The sequence below is a fragment of the Sorex araneus genome, chromosome 1, assembly GCF_027595985.1.
Source record: "Sorex araneus isolate mSorAra2 chromosome 1, mSorAra2.pri, whole genome shotgun sequence".
Lineage (NCBI taxonomy): Eukaryota > Metazoa > Chordata > Mammalia > Eulipotyphla > Soricidae > Sorex > Sorex araneus.
Window position 1 is genome coordinate 12139295 of NC_073302.1, and position 20654 is coordinate 12159948.

Sequence of the window (20654 nt, forward strand, 5' to 3'; positions counted from 1 at the left end):
CGGCACCCCCAAATCTCTCACAGAATAGCCTGGACCTCACAGGGCCTGGCGTGGCCTCATTCACCTTCCCTGGCCCGCGCAGAAGCTCAGCGATCTCTGGTCAGCTTGCCCAGAGGAGGCCGGAGACTCTTCCCGGGACACCCCCAACCCAGCACCCAGCGCCAGGAGGCCACGGACGGCGTGGAGGGACCGGAAAGCACTCCCACGGGAGGTCTCGGGAGGGACCCAGGCCCGTCTCTCTCTGAAGAGCTAGCTCTCACTGCCATCCCGGCGAGCGTCTTCCCTGCTTGAATACCGCAAAGAGAGGCCAAGAAGATAGGTCAGAGGTCAGGGAGCACCAAGCACGTGCCAGGCCCAGAGTTCAAACTCCAGCACCACATGGAGTCTTGAGCACTGACAGGTGGAGCTCTAGTGGCCCCAGGGCCTTGGGTCTGAGCAGCAGCATATCACCAGATGTACGCAGCAAGCTATACAGCCTACTTAGATGGCCAAGAGACACCAGAAGAGGCCGCAGGTCTCCTGAGCACTGCTTAGGAGCACCCTCCCAACCCCCACCACCATCTTTCGTAATAGTGGAACCGAGAATGTGGCACAAGGGGTAGAACATCTGCCTTGCATGTCAGAGGCCCGGGGTCTGGTCCCCAGCACCACCTGACCTCCCGCCCCCATCGCTAGGTGCAACCCTGGGGGCTCTTAGCACCGGTGCAAAGTTCTGACAGTGCCCTGTGACCTCAGGGTCACATCTCAACTCTAAGGCAGGCCCTGATGACAAGGTGGACCCTGGCCTGGAAGCTCTTGGCCCCCTCCCTGCCCCAGGCACTGCACACAGTCCGGGGCATGCTGGTCTCTCTCCCCAGCGAGCTCCCCTAGGTCCTGTCCCCAGCCCGCTGCTCTCCTTTGGGTGGCACCGGCAAGATCCCCTCATTCCCCCCTCCCCCAAACATGCTGGCTCCCGAAGTACTTTTCCTTTGCAGCTGGAGGGGAAAAATTGCTCTGCTCAGAACCACTCATTGTAAGAACACGAGGAAGGAGAAATCTTGTACTTGGCTGATTTTCCAACATCCGTTCAGGGCCAATACCTGTCAAGTGAATGTGTGCATGAGGGAAAGAAGGAGGGAGGGAAGGAAGGAGGGAAGGAGGGAAGGAAGGAAGGAAGGAAGGAAGGAAGGAAGGAAGGAAGGAAGGAAAGAAGGAAGGAAGGAAGGAAAAATAGAAGGAAAAAAGGAAGGAAGGAATGAATGAAGGAAGGAAGGAAGGAAGGAAAAAAGGAAGGAAAAAAGGAAGGAAGGAAGGAAGGAAGGAAGGAAGGAAGGAAGGAAGGAAGGAAGGAAAAAAGGAAGGAAGGAAGGGAGGGAGAGAGGAAGGGAGGAAGGGAGGGAGAGAGGGAGGGAGAGAGGAAGGGAGGAAGGGAGGGAGAGAGGGAGGGAGGAAGGAAGAGAGGAAGGGAGGGCAGGAGGAAGGAAGGAAGGAAGGAAGGAAGGAAGGAAGGAAGGAAGGAAGGAAGGAAGGAAGGAAGGAAGGAAGGAAGGAAGGGAGGGAAGGAGGGAGGAAGGAGGGAGGAGGAAGGGAGGAAGGAAGGATGAGAAAGAGGGAGGGAGGGAGGGAGGGAGAAAGGAGGATTCCTAACAAGGAGGTCAGAATCCCGTTGATGGTGTTTGTGCAGAAGAGCGAGGGTAGCTGGAGCTAGAGAGAAGAGGAAGCGCAAAAGAGTTTCCCAGTGCGTACACCCACCCCCAGGGGGCGCCGGAGCCATCGGGGAGGTGCTAGTAGCCGCAGGTCTGGGAGGGGGCGCTTCCAGCTTCCAGGGGAGACAGTTTCCCAGCTGCAGAGAGGTAGGCCTGAGATGGGGGGGGCATGGCACTGGGGTTATGACGAGGAGGGGGCCCTGGGGTCTCCTTGGCTGAGCCCAAGTTCAGCAGAAAGGGTGGGGAAGTGGGACCCCCTGCAGGGGGCCGGGCGGGGAGGGGAGGAAGGAGGCTCCCTGAGGGTGCAGGCTCTGCCAGGAGACAGCTCCCGGCCCGCTCCCTGAGCCCCAGAGAGCGTGTGACAGGTCCCTCAGGGAGCAAGCGTGGCTTGGCAGTATCCAAAGCCGGAGCGTCGGGGCCAGAGTGATAGGACAGCAGGAAGGGCGCTCGCCTTGTATGCGGCTGACCTGGGTTCGATCCCCGGCCTCCCATCTGGTCCCCCGACCCCCTCCGGGAGTGATCCCTGAGCACAGAGCCAGGAGTCCGCCCCAAAGTACTGCTAGGTGTGACCCCCCAAAACAAAACAAAATCCAAGAAAAAGCATCAGAACCGAGCGCAGGGCTTGGGGGTCCTCCCTCGGCTAGCGGACCCTCCTCCTGGGCCTTCGAGGAGTCCCCCTGCTTCGAGGAGGAAGCGGTCAGGAGCCAAGGAACGGGCATGTCACGGCGTGTGGGGAGAAGAGGAGCTGAGCGCCCTCCCACACGCCCCTCGGGCCCTCGCCAGGCCCCCCGCACGCCACTCCGCCCCTCTGAGCGGGCGACGTCACCAGCCACAGGTGTTTTCCAGGTGACACTCAGGGCTAAGGGCAAATTCACGGCTGTGCCTGCGCCAGGCTGGGTTCCTCCTCAATACCACGTGGCCCTGTGTTCCCCCACTAGCGCCCCCTGGAGTCTGAGACCGGGGGAACGTCCCAGGACCACCTGGTGAGGTGGGCGGGAGGGAAATTAAGATCAGGTTAAAGATGGGCAAGGCCAGGCCCCAGCTTTCCAGGCCAGGGCTCTCACATGTGAACCTGATACTCAGGTGGGTGTGACTCATCCACCTTCCCGGTGACTCACCCCATTCAACCTCCTCCTCCTCCTCCTCCTCCTTGGGTCCCACCCCAGCTCCAGAGCCCGGGGTGAGAATTCCTGCACCTCCTTGCAGGGTGGGAGAGGGACTAGAGGGAGGCGCAGAGAGGGAAAAAGCAACTTTCTTGCAGCCACACGGGAGCCAGCAGCATGGCGGGTGGGGCCCAGGTGCCCGGGCACCGTGCCCAGCCTTGTCCCCACCCAGTCTGCTTGCCTGGCTCCCCTCCCCTGGGAGGGCACGGAGAGATGAGGTCACAGGCGCCTGAGGAGAACCCCAGGGATTCCCTTCGAGTGCCTGGGAGCTGCCCGCACGGTCCCCCCAGACGCCCTGGGCAGCCAGCGCTGGGCCAGGCGGCCAGTGGGGCGTTTGCGCCGCTCCACGTACCTTGCGGGGCTGCGAGGCTGAAGTGGGCTGCTCCGGGGGGCGATTCGGGGACCAAGGCGGGAGCACTGCACTCAGCTGTCAGCACCTCCTGTGGATCAAGGGCCAAGGTGGTCAGCACGGCGGGGTCCAGGGCCTCTGCTCACCTCCCCCTGGGTGTCCCCTCGTTTCCCACCACCAGCATCCGCAGACCCATTTTTTTTTTTTAATTGAATCCTAGTGAGCTAGTCAGTTACAAAGTTGTTACAAAGTTGTTACAAAGTCAGTTACAAAGTTGTGATTGGGTTTCAGTCATAATGTTCCATCATCCTGCCCCTTCATCAGGGCACATTTTCCACCAGCAATGCCCCCAGTTTCCCTCCCACCACACCCCTCCCCGCCTGCCTCTATGGCAGGCACTTTTCTTCCTCTCTCTCTCTTTCTCTCTCTCCCTTTCTCTCTGCTTTTGTCTCTGTATCTCTCTGTCTCTCTCTGCCTCTCTGTCTCTCTGTCTCTCTCTGCCTGTATCTGTCTGTCTCTCTCTGCCTGTCTTTCTGTCTCTGTCTCTGTCTCTCTGCCTCTCTGTCTCTCTGTCTCTGTCTCTCTGCCTCTCTGTCTCTGTCTCTCCCTCCCCTTCTTACAGCTACCGAAAGGCTATCATGCATATCGCTTTCCCTACTTTCAGCACTCAGTTCTTGTCCAGATTGATCATTTCTATTACTGTCACGATGGTCCCTTGTGTATTCTCACTGCACTCCACCCCCACCCACCCAACACACACACACACACACACACACAAACACACACACACACACACTTGTGACAAGCTTCCACCCACGGGCCAGTCCTCCTGGCCCTTGTTTCTACTGCTCTTGGGTATCAGCTCCCCACTATGTTTGTTTTTTTAATATCCCACAAATGCGTGCAGTCATTCTAAGTCCGTCCCTCTCCCTCTGACTCACTGCACCCAACATGACACCCTCCCTGGCCATCCATGTAGGAGCAAATTTCCTGACTCCCTCTTCCCTGGTGGCCCCCAGCCCCTCTTACACACCTCCTCCCAGGACACACTCTCTGCCAAGGCTGTGAGGCCCCCCGGGAGGCTCTGGCTGGACGGCGCTGTGGTCCTTTGGTGTTCCCTGTGCCTCGCCTGTCGCACAGCCCCCCAAAGGTTACCCAGAGCAGAACTGTGATCCCATTTCCCCAATCTTCCTTGGAGAGGAAGGCAGCATCCTGGAGCCCTCAACTCTTCTGTGCGTTGTACCCCCTTCTTCCCTCCAGCTCCGGGTGTCAGCTTCCCTCATGCCACCCCCTCCTAAGGAACTCTGCTCCTCTGGGCAGCCCCGGGTCCGGAGTTAGACCCTCAGACGCGTCCTTTCTGAGGCAGAGCGAGCAGAAACCTCACCTCCCTTGATCTGGACCCCATACCTCTATTAATCCAGCCTGAAGTGCCATTTGTGAATAAGACCATCTGTGACTAGAAAGCTGAATTCATCAGCCTCAAAGGAACCTCAGAGCTGTGGTTCAGGATTCTGGAGGAGTTCAACAAAATGACCCTTCATTTAACTGAAGTGTAACTGGGGGACGAGTTAACTTTACCCCCTCCGAGTCAGTTCCTTCTCTATAAAAGAGGGACTGTATTTGTGCCTGTCCCCTTGGGGCATTTTAAGGATCGGATGAGATATAATATGTCAAGGATTTTGTGGCGGGCATATGCTGACTCTTAATAGAAACAATGGCATCCTTGTGACTGTTTCCTGCTCGCGCTACACTGTGCGGTTTCGGTACCGATACCGCAGCTGGAGCAGGCTCTGTGCTTGCCCGAGCCGTGAGCTGGGCTCTATCACTGCAAGGCCGTCCCATCCTTCTCTGCCTGGGGGAACCCCCCTCCCGGCCCCCAGACAGTGAGTTGTCCTGGGCAGCCTTGCCTCTGAAGCTTCGGCCCTGGCTCCAGGTCAGGCAAATAGCAAGACCAGTGGATGGTCATTCCAGAGGGGTAAAGAGAGTGACCAGCTGACGAGGGCCCCAGCGGGCTTCCCAGCAGCCCCCTCCCCTTCTTTCACGGACAAGCCTCATCTTCATCCTGGTCCGCAGCATCCTGGGTGAGTGAACAAGCCAGCTGGCCCCTGCCCACACCAGGTCTCTCTGCCCACACCAGCTTCTGAGCCGTGGAGAGAGTCCGAGGCCCCCGGGACCAACACACAAAAGGGGCTTGTTCTGAGCTGGCAGGAAATGATATTCCTGGTGAATTTCTGCCTGGGGTGAGGCCAGCGCATGTCCGAAGTGGGGTGGGGTGGGAAGAGGTAGGCAAGGACCTGGCAGATGGGGGGGTCAAGCTCCCTTCACCCCCACCCAGCCCCCTAGATCTAGGGAATTTATTTTTTATTTTACAAGGTAGTTCACAATATTTTATTTTTAATATTCAAACACCAATCCCACCACCATGACACCTTCCCACCACCAAATTTGGGCTGTTTCTATCCCGAGCCCCAAGCCCTGTCCCCAAGCACAAGACAATACAAAATATATTTTGCATTGTCTGATATGAAAAACAGCTGAGAATGCTACCCAAAGAGTATCCGTAGAGGAGACAGTGTGCAGACGGTTCTGTTTTGGCAGGGGTCAGTGAGACACTCTTCAGGGTATCACTAACATGCTGCAGTTAGTGATATGCTGCACTTAGACCCGAGCTCTAAGGGTCTTCCTCAAAGAGCTGCCAGAGATTCCCTGGCTCCCTGCGCCAGAGCAAAGCAGAGTTTGGGTGTTTGGTGCCTGCCAAGACTTACAACCAACCCAACGCTTCCGGTGCTCTGTCCGGGAGGCCCAGGGTACTGTTACCCCAGTGCTCTCTGTCTGGGAGGCCCAGGGTACTGTCCCCCGGTGCTCTCTGTCCGGGAGGCCCAGGGTACTGTTACCCCAGTGCTCTCTGTCTGGGAGGCCCAGGGTACTGTCCCCCGGTGCTCTCTGTCCGGGAGGCCCAGGGTACTGTTACCCCAGTGCTTTCTGTCTGGGAGGCCCAGGGTACTGTCCCCCGGTGCTCTCTGTCCGGGAGGCCCAGGGTACTGTCCCCCGGTGCTCTCTGTCTGGGAGGCCCAGGGTACTGTTACCCCGGTGCTCTCTGTCTGGGAGGCCCAGGGTACCGTCCCCCTCAAACGGGAGGCCACTCCAGGCTTCCTCCCTCACATCCTCAGTGCTGCCTCCTCGGAACGAGCCCGGAACGAGCCCGGAACGAGCCCTGAGCGAGTCTGCTCACGCTCCAGCATGCTCCTACTCAGGCCCCAGAGAAGGTTCCAGATCCTTCAGGAACGTCTCCTGGTCCTGCCTGCCCGCCCCACCTAGTCCCTCCCCCGTTCAGTCAGACACAGGCGCTCTGTGTCTATGGCCCTCTCGGAATCTTTCCACACCCTGTTCCAGAACTCTCTCCCAGCCCTGCTCCTCTCTCCTCCTGGCGCTCACGCCTGCGGCCGGCTCCCAGCCGGGCAGCGTTCCCTCCTCTCCCCTCCGGCAGGCCCTGACCGGGAGAAGCTTCTCGAAGCTCCCAGGGGCCTCTGGCTTTCCAGGGGCTGACTCCGAGCCCGCTTTCGCCACCAAACCCAGATCTGCTCCCACACCCCCGAGCCTGGCCTGGGGTTGGGGCCACCCAAGCGCAAGAGACACCCAAGGCCGCCCCCAGCGAGTCACGTGCAGGCCCACGCGGGTCTGAGCAGATGCTCACGTGTGCGCCCACGGTCCCCCCTGGAGCCCGCTAGCAGTGCAGGTGCTGCCCTCTATGGGCAAAAAGAGCATTGCACGCTCCCCCTGGATCCGGGGCCAGGACTCCAAACTGGGCTGGGCTTCCCGTGAACTCTGCCAAGTCCAAGTGGGTCTGCCTTTCATTTAGGACTTGGAGGCTCCCGTGACTGGAAAACAAAGTCTCCCGAACCACCGAGTCCAGTCCACCGCCTCTGCTCTAGATGGGGCCTGCCAGAGGTTTTCCTCCCAGCCTTACTCCCTTTATACGCACAAGTGCTGGATTCTGTCTCCCAGAATAACGTCTGCTTAGGCTAGTCCTCCTCACTACGTATTTGTCAGACCCTTTTTTTGTTGTTGTTCACACACCCCGCCCCCCCATAAATAAGACTGGCATATTTTTAAAAACTTCAAATAGTGCTTATTTCCCCACTTGAATGCACAAAGGAAAAAGAATTCAAGTCCTGGATAATTATGCGGCAGAATCTGGGAAGGGGAGGAAGCACGTTCCAATGGAGCTGCCCAGCAGGGGGAAAGCTGGCCTGTGGGGAGGGGGTTCAGGATCAGGTGGAAGCCCTCCATCCCGGCCCGAACCTATCCGCAGGGATAAGGAAGCTTTTTACTGCCAAGGACCGTTTGGATCTCTCGGACATCCTTGGGACATGCAGAAATACCAGCTGCTCTTGGGTCAAAGTTTGAATTACTATGAAGCCTGAGCAGGACCAGAACAAATGGTTGCCCGGCTTGACAAGGCTGGTGGGTCAGAAACTGCACCCCTAAAGTGGGTACAAGAGGGCTGGAGTGATAACACAGCGGGTAGGGTTCATGCGGCCAACCCGGGTTCTATTCCCAGCATCCCATATGGTCCCCCGAGCACCACCAGGAGTAATTCCTGAGTGCAGAGCCAGGAGTAACCCCTGTGCATAGCTGGGCGTGACCTCTGCAAAAAAACAAAAAACCAAAAAAAACCTGGGTACAAGAGGAGTTTTCTGTCCAGGGGGTGTGGGAAGAGCCAGACAGAGGTCCTCAGAGCCCAGTGCTCCTCGATGCTCCCACCCCACATCCTTCCAAGCTCCTCGGGGGAAGAGTCTGTGGGTGTGTATAACTTGGACACTGAGTGAGCTTGTTGTCCCTGAGCTGTCTGCCCAGGGTCCCAGAAGGGTCCAAATAACATCAGCCACCTTGCCACCCGTCTCCTCATCCTGCCTGTCAGCCCCACCTAGTCCCTCCCCGTGTTCAGTCAGACACAGGCTCTCTGTGTTTATCGGGCCCTCTCGGAATCTAGAGCTAGCCCCATCCATGCTTCTGCTCCTGCTCAGTGTCCAAAGGGAAGACATAAGCTCAGAGAGGTAGAGCAGCCTGTCCCGGGCCACACAGCCAAGCTGTCTGTATGATTCCCACTCCCCTCCCCGCCCCACATCAGGTGACCCCACCAGCCCTCCAGATGTGGGGGTCACACCTGGTGGTATTCAGGGCTTACTTCTGGCTTTGCATCCAGGGATTGCTCCTGGTGGGACTTGAGCCATGGTCAGCCCAGTACAAGGTAAATGCTTTACCTGCTATACTATATCTGACTTCAGCCCCTCCTCCTGCCTTTTTTTTTTCAGATCCCTTTTTTGTGTTTTGAGCCACAAAATGCTCAGGGATTATTCGGGGCTCTGTATTACTCCTGGCAGTGCTCAGGGCATGACCTGGGATGCCGGAGATTGAACCCGGCTCTGTGCAAGTCAAGTGTCCTACCTGCTGTAGGATTGCTCCAGCCCCACCCAGCCCCCTTCTTGACGGCCCGACATTTCGAGCTATAGGGCTGGATTTCTCAGGTCTGATGACTTGGAGCTTTCACTGGCAAGAGGCAGACAGTAAATATTTCAGGCTTTTCAGACTCTGCGCTTCCCTGTTTGGCTTGGGGACTTTGTTGTTGTTGTTTGTCTAAAACCTTTGAAAAATGTAAGACATTCTTGCTTAGAGGCATTTAAAAACAGGCCATGGCCTTTCCAGGGCTTCAGTTCGCAAACTTTAGAGCAATTGAGAACAAGCGCCACAATCTCGAGTCTAAAAGTCCCGGTGGAAATGCTTATCTAAGCCAAATGTTCGGGTCCCGGCTGCGTCGCTCCCCTTCAGCTGGCTTCCTTCTGAGTCATTCTCCCCTAAAGAGGGATTTACCTCACCCCGCAATTAGCCAGCGAAATATTTCAAGAGCTGTACAGATTCCAGAACTTGCAACTGTGGGCTAAACAGACAGCTGGGGAGAGGTGGGGGGAAATCCAGCAAAGGGGAAAAAAATAAAAGGCCTCCAAGATGAGATATACAGGGATTTGGCTCTTGTCTGGCTCTTCATGGGAGATTAAGAACCAGTGTGGGCAGCGTGGGCCCTGGAAGCACCTCAGGACTCCAGGGTCAGGGCTGGGGACAGTGCAGTGGGTCAGGTGCTTGACTGGCACACGGCTGACCCAGGTTAGATCTCTGGCACCAGCTATGGTCCCGCAAGCCCTGCCAGGAGTGAGCCCTGAGCACAGAGCCAGGAGTGAGCCCTGAGCATGGCTGAGTGTGGCTTCCAAACAAGCAAACAAAAAAGAAATGCAGGGGCTGGAGCAATAGCACAGTGGGGAGGGCATTTGCCTTGCACGCGGCCAACCTGGGTTCAATTCCCAGCATCCCATAGGGTCCCTTGAGCACCGCCAGGAGTAATTCCTGAGTGCAGAGCCAGGAGTAACCCCTGTGCATTGCCGAGTATGACCCAAAAGAAAAAAAAAGCAAGCAGAAATGCAGGATCACATACCATGCCCCCCCACCAGACCTACTGAGCCAAAAATCGCATCTTAACCAAACCCCAAAATGATTCAAACACAGGGTGAGGTTCAGACGTTCCTAGATGTGTTTTGCGTCTGGCTACAACAGTGGGGATGCTTCCCTTCTCCCGAGAAAAGAAGACGTCCAAAGGCATTTTTCCGTTTGGGGGAGTGGGCCTCCCACATGGTACTCAGGAGTTCTGGGGCCATTCCCAGCTAATCAAGCCAGAGGGTTCGATGCAAGCAGCTGAAAGCATGGTGCTATGAGGGCCCTGTACCGCTGGGGACGACCAAGCCTCCAGGGGTGCACCTGCGATGCTCAGGGGCCCATGAGGTGCCAGGGATGCAAGACCAGCACCCTAACCCCTCTCCTGCTCTCCAGCCCCCCAGCCCCAAGGCGTCTTTCTCTGTGCCATGGTACACACAGGCTCTTGGACCTAGTATCCCTGCTAGAGGAAACGCACCCCACTGTCACCACACTTAGAAAAGCATCCCCCGAGGAGCAGAGAAGGGCCAGTCCCCCTTTCGGAGCAGGGGAAGCCACACTGCTGGGGCAATCGGGCTCTCCCAGGCCTGGGTTCAGAAATCACCGCAGTCCGTGGGCTCACACCCGTCATCCATCCCACTTTGAGATCTCCCGAGAGGAGCAGTAACAGTGGGCTTGGCCAGTGTCTGCTGATACTCTCTGGGCTGAGGAGCCCACTCAGTTCACGAGGCCCAGCTGCAGGAGCCTAGAAATGACATTGAGGGGGCAGGAGTCCGGCGAGGGGTCTTCTCCCCAATCACCACAATCCCGCCAAAGCCTGCAGCTGGGCACACAGCCAAGGCTGTTGGCTCTGAGCAGGGAAGCAGAGCCATGCCCGGGCCTGAGCTCTGACCCCATTTCCTCTCTGGGGCTCTCTCAGCTGGGCCTTTCCGTTCCCTTGGAGGGGAATGCTTAGGATACAGTCCATTTTACAGATGAGGAGACTGAGGCCTGAGTCAGATCTGGACTTCTTTTTCTTTCTTCCTTTATTTCCTTCCTTTCCCTCCCCCTCCCACCTCCCCCTTCCTTCACTCTCACCTTCCTTCCCCCTCCCTCCCTTCCTTGCCCTTCCTTCCTTCTTTGCCCTTCCTTCCTTCCTTCCTTCCTTCCTTCCTTCCTTCCTTCCTTCCTTCCTTCCTTCCTTCCTTCCTTCCTTCCTTCTCTCTCTCTCTCTCTCTCTCTTTCTTTCTTTCTTTCTTTCTTTCTTTCTTTCTTTCTTTCTTTCTTTCTTTCTTTCTTTCTTTCTTTCTTTCTTTCTTTCTTTCTTTCTTTCATTTCTGGATCAGGCCCAGCAGTGCTCAGGGCTTATTCCTGACTCTGTGCTCAGGGATCACTTCTGGCAGGCCTCAAGGAACCATGTAGGGTGCTAAAAATCAAACTGGGTCAGCCGCATGCAAGGCAAGTGTCTTCCCCACGGCACTATCTGTATAGCCTGAGGTCTGGACTTCTTGGCAAAGCAAAGGACATTGCACAGGGGTCTTTCCTGTCCACTGACAACAGTGTGGGCATGCCCAGTATTAAGAAAATTCAACACATGAGGCTGGAACGATAGCACAGTGGGTAGAGCATTTGCCTTGCATGTGGCTGACCCGGGTTCCATCCCCAGCATCCCAAATGGTCCCCCAAGCATCGACTGAAGTAATACCTGAGTGTAGAGCCAGGAGTAATCAGGTGTGACAAAAAAAGAAGAAAGAAAGAAAGAAAGAAAGAAAGAAAGAAAGAAAGAAAGAAAGAAAGAAAGAGAGGGAGGAAGGAAGGAAGGAAGGAAGGAAGGAAGGAAGGAAGGAAGGAAGGAAGGAAGGAAGGAGGAAGGAAGGAAGAAGGAAGGAAGGAAAGAAGGAAGGAAGGAAGAAGGAAGGAAGGAAGGAAGAAGGAAGAAGGAAGGAAGAAAGGAAGGAAGGAAGGAAGGAAGGAAGGAAGGAAGGAAGGAAGGAGGAAGGAAGGAAGGAAGGAGGAAGGAAGGAAGGAAGGAAGGAAGGAAGGAAGGAAGGAAGGAAGGAAGGAAGGAAGGAAGGAAGGAAGGAAGGAAGGAAGGAAATTCCACACATAAAAGACATACACATGCAGATGATGGAGGAGGTGGTCAGTTGACTCCTGATCCACAGAGCTTTTCCCTAGGGACAGAGCATTCCAATGAAAGGTCCTTCCTGTGCTTTGGTGGCCAGCCCTGACACAGCACTCCTAGCCCGGAACCAGACTGGGTCCCCACAGTGACCCTGTGCAAATGCAGACACTCGTTCACCAGGCCCAGATAAAATACAGGATGGCCCTTGAGCCTTGAGTTTCAGATAAACAATGCACGGGGGCAGGAGGGCAAGCAGAACCAAATATTACAGCAGGCACCTCATGCGAAAGAATCATGCGTTATCTGGAACTCCCATTTCACTGGCGCCCTCCTGTGCTTTCACTTGCTAAATATAGCAACCCTAGGGTGGTGCCCGAGAATCCACATTTCTCGAAAGCTCTCAATTGAAACCCTCGTGCAGCTCTAATCAAGTTTAAATCTATGAAAGCTGGAAATCACGCAGCCACAAATGTCATGGTCCTTTTTTTTTATGTCTCCCTCCAAAAGACCATTAAAAAGCAAGGCTGGCATTTCCCACCTTCTGCAGGAGGGTAGCAAGAAGGCTCTGAACATGCTCCCCAGGGGAAACAGATCCACTTCGGGAACAGGAAGGGTCCCGGGACGGCTCCCCCTCCCTCCTCCCTCCCCCCAACCCTGCTGAACCTGCTGAATGACACAGTGCCACCCAACTGCTACTTCCTGAACTGGAACTCAGGGATCCCAGAACACGGCCAGTCCCTCTCGGGGAGCCCATTAAACGGGAAGGCTATGTACTAGAAATCACCTCCCAGGGCGGTTATGAGTCAGGAGAGCAAACCAACCCACCCATCAAAAACCTTTCGGTACGGCGCTGGAATGCTTGCTCGGGGCTCGCTCCGTTTTAGGCAATGGCAGGGTCTGAAGCCCGAGCTTGACAGAGGCAGACACGGCGGGCGCTGAAAGAGGAGAAAGTATGAAGACCTTAAGGCGAGTGAAGCCAACGTTGTAGAGAGGACCGGCTTCTCTCTGCCTCTGGGGTCTTTGCCGATGCCCCTTCGCAGAGGCTGAACTGTACAAGTGTATTTGCTAAATGAATGAATGAGGTGGGGGAGATGGTCCAGAGGGCCAGAGTTTGAGTGGGAGGCCCGGGTTTGAGCCCCAGCACCGCTCGGTTCCTGATGACTGATGGGGTCACCGCTGAGCACAGGGCCAGGGAGAGCCCTGGAGCACTGTCAGATGAGGATCACTGTAGCACTGTCCTCCCATTGCTCATCGATTTGCTCGAGCGGGCACCCCAGTAACGTCTCCATTGTGAGACTTGTTGTTACTGTTTTTGGCATATCGAATACGCCACGGGTAAAGCCCGTGAAGGGTCCCAGAGAGACAGTACAGGGGTGAAGGCGCTTGCCTTCCACACTGTCAACTCCAGTTCAGTCCCCAGAACCGCATATGGTCCCATAAACACTGACTGGAATGACCCAGAGCACCCCCCCACTCTGGCTCCAACACCCCATCCCCCCAAAACAAAACCCCCTGGAGGAAGGGAGTGAAATGCATCCCTAGCCCCATGACAGCCCACCCATGCCACTCGGCCACTCCCTCCACGTTCGCTCGTACTGACCTCGGACCCACAAAGGACCCACCCAGCCTCCGCCTCGAGAAGGAAAACCCCAGGGCCTGGCCGCTCCCAGAAGGCTCGCTGATGCCATATGTGTATTTTTCTTGGCAAATCAGCCTGATCCCGAGGAGAGCCCGGTTGGGGCTGAGAGCCGTGGGATTATTTGCTTAAAAGAGTCCCGCAGAATAAACGCATCCACTCCCACCAGTCCTGGCATTCCGTGAAAGGTCCCCCGGCTTCGTTCATTTCTGGATTCCCCCCTTGGGAAGAGTCGGTTTCAGGGATACTTTACAGTCGACGTGGAAACCCTTTACCCTTTCACCCAAGCATTGAATGCTCATGGGGAGAGCGGTTCTGGGGGTCACAAACTGCGCAGACTCTGGGAGAGCCCGGTGGTGGACAAGCTCAGGCCTCAGTTTTCCTCTCTGCCAAACAGAGCAGCTCACGGTAATCTCGGGGCTCCTCTGAGACCCGGAGAAGAGAAAGTGAGTCATTTCTTCTCTCATCACACAGCAGAGTCTCTCTCTCCTCCTTCCCCGGGCAGTTCCAAGATGAAACAGGGCGGTGGAGATAATAGGGTTGAGGCGCCTGCGTCAGGCAGACCCCGGTTCAATCCCTGGTTACCACCACGAATGACTAGATCCTGAGCACGGCTGGGTATGGCCTAAACTCTCCCCTCACCCCCATCTCACCAAAAACAATAAAAATAAAAGGAAAGAAACATAAAGACAAAGAGGCTAGACACATGACAAATTCCCAACCTCAACCTGCCTATCTATTCAATGGGACAACAATGTCAGCTTCCAAAGTCCAAGTTCATGATGGGCAGCTGCAGTTCCCGCTGTCACTGGTGCTGGCAACTTGGTGCTTGCAGACATGCACTGGGTGGGTGCAAAGCTCTCTGACTCGGGGCCAGCAGCAGGGGGGCAGCCTGGCATGATCCTGTCCACCCCGACCCCCAGCCAGCGCGGGTGGACAGTGGGTCCAGCGAAAGGTCCACGTTAGCACCAGGCACCCTGTACTTTAGGAGCGGCCAAGCCAGACCTCCCGGCCTTGCCCACCGTGCTTTGCTCTGCTCAATTAAAGAAGTTGCTGATGTGGTCTCAGTGGGGGAGGGGGGAGGGCCGGACTAACCAGGGCAGCCAGAGAGCAGCAGGAACCAGTCTGCCTGTGGTCTCCAAACTCACAGACCACATCAGGCTGAAATATGACACATGCACGCAAGGGAGGAGATATTTTTACTTAGCATTGTTGCCGCTGCAGCAGGCGGCTTAAACTTTGGTCTCTTTCCTCCCCCTGAAAACGCAGGATCTCGGGGGGCTTGCTTTTCCACCCCCTCTGCATCTGCCAGCATGTTCTTGGGAAATGCAAGGTGAGTCCCGGGGAGCTATAGAAGCCCCAGTTTCCTGGCCTGCCCCGAAAGCTTTCCAGGCAAGTTCTCAAATAAAAACACTGGGGCACCGGTATTGGCCGGACCAGTCGACTCCCCAAGTGACACTGGGAGGCCTTGGGTCTTCTCTGAGCCTGGTTCCCTGGTGTGGAGAGGACACTGGTCTCCCTCTCGGCCCTGAGGGGCACCAGGAGTCACACAGCTCGGGGAGGCCCCTCCAGGCCTCTCTGTGGCAGGGCTGAAGTCCCCAGTCAGGCACACGGACTCACTTTCCTTGTCACGGCCTCCGTGAGTACCACCGCCAACCCCTAGCCTCTCACGGGGTCAGCAACCAGAAAACTTTCAAGAGAATGGGCAATGTTTTTTTTTTTTTTTTTTTGAGTCACACCTGGCGATGCACAGGGGCTACTCCTGGCTCTGCCCTCAGGAATTACTCCAGGGGACCATATGGGATGCTGGGATTCGAACCCGGGTTGGCCGCATGCAAGGCAAAAACGGGGAGCCGCTGTGCTATCACTCCAGCCCCGAGAATGGGCAATGTTTAAGCAGTTTTATTTTATTTATTTATTTATTTATTTATTTTGGTTTTTGGGTCACACCTGGCGATGCACAGGGGTTACTCCTGGCTCTTCACTCAGGAATTACCCCGGCGGTGCTCAGGGGACCACATGGGATGCTGGGATTAGAACCCGGGTCAGCCGCGTGCAAGGCAAATGCCTTACCCGCTGTGCTATCGCTCCAGCCCCTGTTTAAGCAGTTTTAAAGCACGATGGTGCGGGAGTCAGAACTCTGCCATCCTGGCACAGCTGCCTGGTACCCACACAGCTGCAGGAGTGAGCCGTAGCCTCAGTCACCTCCTCTATGAAAGGACGTGACTATCCCAGCTCGAAGGATGCTTGATGAAAGGGGGCTTTGAAATCATTCGGATCAGGCTGACAACAGCTCGCTGTTTTGCAGGTGAAGAAAGCCAGGCCTAGAGAGCTGGAACTAGCCCCGAGGCACCGGGGGAACCAAGCTCGGAGCTCCGTGCCCCAGACCAGCGCTGCCAACTCCTTTCAGCCCTGTGTTTCCTGGCAAACAAACCCATGTCGTCAGTGACAGCAGGTATAAGCAGCAGAGTTTTCTTAAAGAAAACCAGAGGCCAGCGCTTCAACCGAGAACCAGAGACCATGTGGAAATCATCTGGCATCTTCCCAGGGAAGACCCAAATTACCCTCAATGGGGGAGAGGACAGGGACCAGGGATGGTTGTGGGCTGGGTGCAGTTGGGCAGGAGTCACACCCTACTAACTGAGGATCTTTATGGATAAAAAGGCGGGGTGTGGGGAGGGGGCTGCACCCACCATGGAGGGCTTCCTACTCCATATTCTTCTCTCTCTCTTTCTTTCTGGTTTTAGGTCTCACCTGAAGTACTACAGGAACCATAAGCAGTACCAGGGATTGAACCCGGGTAGCCACATGCAAGGCAAGGCCTTACCCACTGTGCTATCACTCCAGCCCTCATACTCTTTTCCATGTTTGACTCTTCAACCGCATTTTCCCCCTTCAGAATCGTTTGAAAAAGAGAAAGCTCAGGGATGTGACTCAGTGTTAGCATGCGTGCTTTTCTTGTTCAATCCCTGACAACACAAATGAAAAACCAAAAGAGGAAAAAGCCAAAACCAGAATAACGGAAGGTCAGGGCTGGCGTGATAGTACAGTAAGTAGGGCACTTGTGTGTGGCTAACCTAGGTTTGATCCCCGACACCCCATATGGTCCCCTGAGCCCTGCCAAGAGTGACCCCTGAGTGCGGATCTCAGGAGTAAGCCCTGAGCACAGCGGGATGTGGCCCCCCTTCCCAAAAAAAAAAAAAACCAACAATGTAAGAGGGGTCAAGGCACTTGTTTTTGGGGCTGGAGCAATAGCACAGCAGGGAGGGCGTTTGCCTTGCACACGGCCAACCCAGGTTTGATTCCCAAAATCCCATATAGTCCCCTGAGCACCGCCAGGAGTAATTCCTGAGTGCAGAGCCTGTGCATTGCCGGGTGTGACCCAAAAAGCAAAAGCAAAAAAAAATAAAGGCACGTGTTTTGCCTGCAGCCGACCCCAGTTCAATCCTCAGCAACATATATGACCCCCTAGCACAACCAGGAATGATCCCGGAGCAGAGAGCCAGCGGTTAGCCCTGAGCACCACTGAGTATGATCCAAAAATAATAATAATAACAACAACAAGCCATAGCAACCTTATTTTGTCCATAGAAGCCAGTTGCTACTTTTGAGACAAAATTCATGGCGGGGTCAAAGCCCCAGAACGTACCTTACCCGCTTCTCTGGTTGAGACCGGTCTCCGTTTCCTGTTTCGTTCCTTCAGTGTCCTTTACCCCCGTGAGTTATCAGAAAGAAGAGAGCTGTGGGGCTCTGGCCTGTTTTTACTGTGCTGGGGGTCACACCCAGGCCCTCACACAACCAAGGCGTGAGCCTCATCAGTGAAATAATTGTTCTGGTCCCATCCCCTCTCGCAGCTCCTATTTGCTTTCAGGATCAAATTCAAACCCTCCTTCCATTTCTATTTATAGTCTCCACTCCCACCCCACCGAACTGCCCTCGGCCTCCAGGCTGGCCACAGGCATTGCTCAAAAAAACCTCTGTCCCTTTGCACAAGCTGTTTCTGCTTCTTCGTATGTCTTTCTCCACACTTCCTTTACCTCCTGGGGAATGATCCCTATCACTGAGAGAGCTGGTTCCCCCAACAGACACAGCCACCCCCTTACAGGCTGCAGCAATAATGTCCCATTGCTCGTGGGACCATGCTGGATGTCAGGCAGGTTAAGGACAGAGAGCTTCGTCTGTCCCCAGGACACTGGCGTCCCAGGCACTTAGCATGCCCCTAATAGTCAGGTCAGGGAGGAAGGAAGGAAGGAAGGAAACATCACTGGGGGAGCCCCATCGGCAACCCCCACCACATTCTAGGGTGTTTCTCAACATGTTTCCTCAAGTGCGTGTTAGTCCATAATAATAATAATTTAAAGAATCACAGTCTATGGAAAATTCTGGATGAAAGTTCTCCTTCCGGATTCTCACGGAAACCTTTGCGGCTGTGTCACTGGGTGCCAACTGCAGCTGCCCAGCTGTTTATCATTTCCCCAACATTCATAAATAACGAGGCCCTGGCAAGGAAAATAAAGCCGCAGGGGATGCTGACTGCCCCACCCCCACCGGGCCCCCCCCAAGCCTCCTTCCTCTGCTCCTAACCGCGTCCGGGATAAACAATCCCAAGAAATAGTAGCTAGCACCCCCAAGTGGGGGGGAGAGGGGGTGTCTCAGGCACTGAGCACCGGGAGCATTCAAGGATCTGAAGCCTAGCCTGCCAGAACCGAGCCTGGACCCCAGCCTGGCCCTTCCTCCTGGGCGTAGGGGCGGGGCAGGGGACAGCGGAGCAGGCACAGCCTCTGGGGGCAGGGGCGCGATGCCAGTGAGCGCTGGCCACTGGGCAGTGCACTGCAGCCAGACTGGACAGTGCACTGCAGCCAGACTAGTGCCCGGCTGGGAAATGTGGTCCTGGGAGAACAGGATGTGCAGGATCCAGGCTTAGAACCGTCCCCAGAGGACACACAAAAGTGGGAGGCACCTCCCCAGGGCGCCGCCTTCCCAGGCAGCGGGGCCTCCAGGAGGGCTGGGCAGCGGGTGCCCTTCAGGGACCGGGGTGGGTATTAACGATCCCTCCCTGCTGCGAGGAGCCCGTGAGGGCTGGATGGAGGGTGGGTGTCGGGCGCCCAAGAAACGCCGATGTGCCCTGCCCACTAGCAGCTGCCCCTGACCTGCAAGAGTCCAGCCCGCCCTGGGCCACCGCCCACGACCGCCAGCGCGCCCCGGCCTGGAGCAGAGGCCCGCTGCCGGGGTGGGCTCGAGGGGGGCGGGGTGTATCGACCCGAGAAAGGCAGAGAGGGGGGGGGGAAGCAGGGTCCCATCCTGGGTCTGGGGCCCGCGCGGAAGTCTCCGTGTGCGTGCGGGAGAGCCACACTCGCCGCGCCCACTGGGCGTCCGCGCCGCCAGGTTTCAAAGGACAAGGAAGAAACTTTCCAACAGACCTGGGGCGCCCGGAGAGGAAGGAGTGGCCGGTTCCTCATTGCCCGGGCGGTGGGAGAGCATCCGCCCGGGGTCTGGGCCCGCGGGCGCGCGCCCCCAGCCCGTGTGCCCCCCACCGCACCCCGCCCCGCCCCACGCTGCGCCCGCGGCCCGGCCCGCTACCTGCAGAGCCCCGTCTGCCGCCGAGGTGGGGTGAGCCCAGGGGTGGGGTGAGCCCAGGCCCAGCTCCCGCCCCAGCTCGGCCAGCTCGGGTTGCACGGCCAGGCCGGGGTGGAGGGGGGGCGTGGGGGGACCCGCTCCTCCCCTGCCGTAGAGTCCCCCCCCCCCCCCGTCCCTGAGTCCAGCTCGCCCCGGCGCCCCTGGGAGTCGAGCGAGGAGAGGGATGCGCGCGCTGCGGGGCCGAGCCGCGCCGAGGGACAAGGAAGGACCCAGATGCTCGGAAGCCCCAGGTTGCCGGGGTCCCGGGGCCACCCGCTGCCCCTTACCTGCGGCTGCGGCGCTGGCGACGGCAGCGACCGGGTCCAGCTGTGCTCAGCTGGCTGGGGGCGGCGGGGCGGGGCCAGGCCGCGGTGGAGTGGACGGGGCCTGGGCGGGGTGGGCGGGGCCGGGGCGGGGCGGCCGGGCCAGCCTGCAGGGGAGTCACGGCGGGGGGAGGAGGGGGGTGGCGGGAGAGGGCGGGACCTGCCCCTCCTGGCCGCTGCAGGCTGGCATTCCAGATCCGCGGGGGGTCACGTTGCCCATCCCACTCTACTGAGACATTCGCATGCTTTACACTAGGACGGGTGGAGGGGGAGGAGGTTGCTAGGAGCGGCTGGACCCCCTGACGGGGTTAGAATCCCCCCACTTTGGTCAGGAAGCAGGACCGAGAAATGCCCGGTGTATGCCTCATCCCTGAATCAGAACCCTGAGCAGGGGCGTTGGCTCTGTGTGGCAGGGGTGGAAGCCCCTGACGCCTACTAGTCCTGTAGTAACTCGGGGCACGAAGCTCTGCAGAGCCAAGTTCCGATTTTCCTGCCCCGTCAAGCGGGTGCAAAACTCGTTATGGGTCTTGGGGGAGAGACCCCTAGCACCTAGGCGGGAAGTCGGGACCCCCCAGAAATGGAAGTTTTGCTAGTGTGGTGCGGATATTATTTCTGGCGATGGGGAGAAGGCACGTTGTCAAAAAAAAAAAAAAGGTGAATGTAGGGGCTGGAGCGATAGCACAGCGGGTAGGGCCTTTGCCTTGCACACGGCCGACCGGGGTTCGATTCCCAGCATCCCATATGGTTCCCTGAGCACCGCCAGGAGTAATTCCTGAGTGCAGAGCCAGGAGTAACCCCTGTGCATCGCCAGGTGTGACCCAAAAAGCAAAAAAAAAAAAAAAAAAAAAAAAAAGTGAATGCAAGGTCCTATTAACAGAATCTCCTGGCACATACGGGCATCTCCTCCTGAGGTGTGTGCTGTCCAAGCCCTGCCTTGCTGCATCTGCCCGAGGCCTCCTTTCTCACTTTAGGGTGCGTTTCCCTGCTCAGGGTGCGGACTTGCTTCTTCCACTTTGCAAAGTCACGTGTTTCTCTTGTTCGTACTCTTGATCATGCATCTTGAGCTACCTCTTTCCTCGGATCTTTCTCTTTCCTTCCCTCCCTTTATTTCCTGGATAAACTTCAGCACAGTAAAATAAACAGAATTTCCCAATGCATTGGAGAAATAATAGTTCTGTTGGTGCTTGGGCAGGACCCCCTTCCAGCAGAACTGACTACAGGAGACCGGACCGCGTGACGCATGCATCATTCCCAGCGACCCTGCCTGGAACACAGGAGAAATGAATGTACCACGT

At 56.7% G+C, this 20654-nt stretch overlaps 1 protein-coding gene across 1 annotated transcript in view; it reads right to left on the reverse strand.

The window, feature by feature from the left end:
- The window catches only part of GSN (gelsolin), a 63402-nt gene extending 44031 nt beyond the window's left edge, over nucleotides 1-19371 (reverse strand). Inside the window, exons 1-2 of the mRNA XM_055146494.1 lie at nucleotides 19324-19371; nucleotides 3201-3288 (exon numbers count right to left, since the gene is read on the reverse strand). The gene's annotated coding sequence lies outside the window, so the exon portion shown is untranslated. The remainder of the gene's footprint in view (nucleotides 1-3200; nucleotides 3289-19323) is intronic.
- Nucleotides 19372-20654: the final 1283 nt, after the last annotated feature.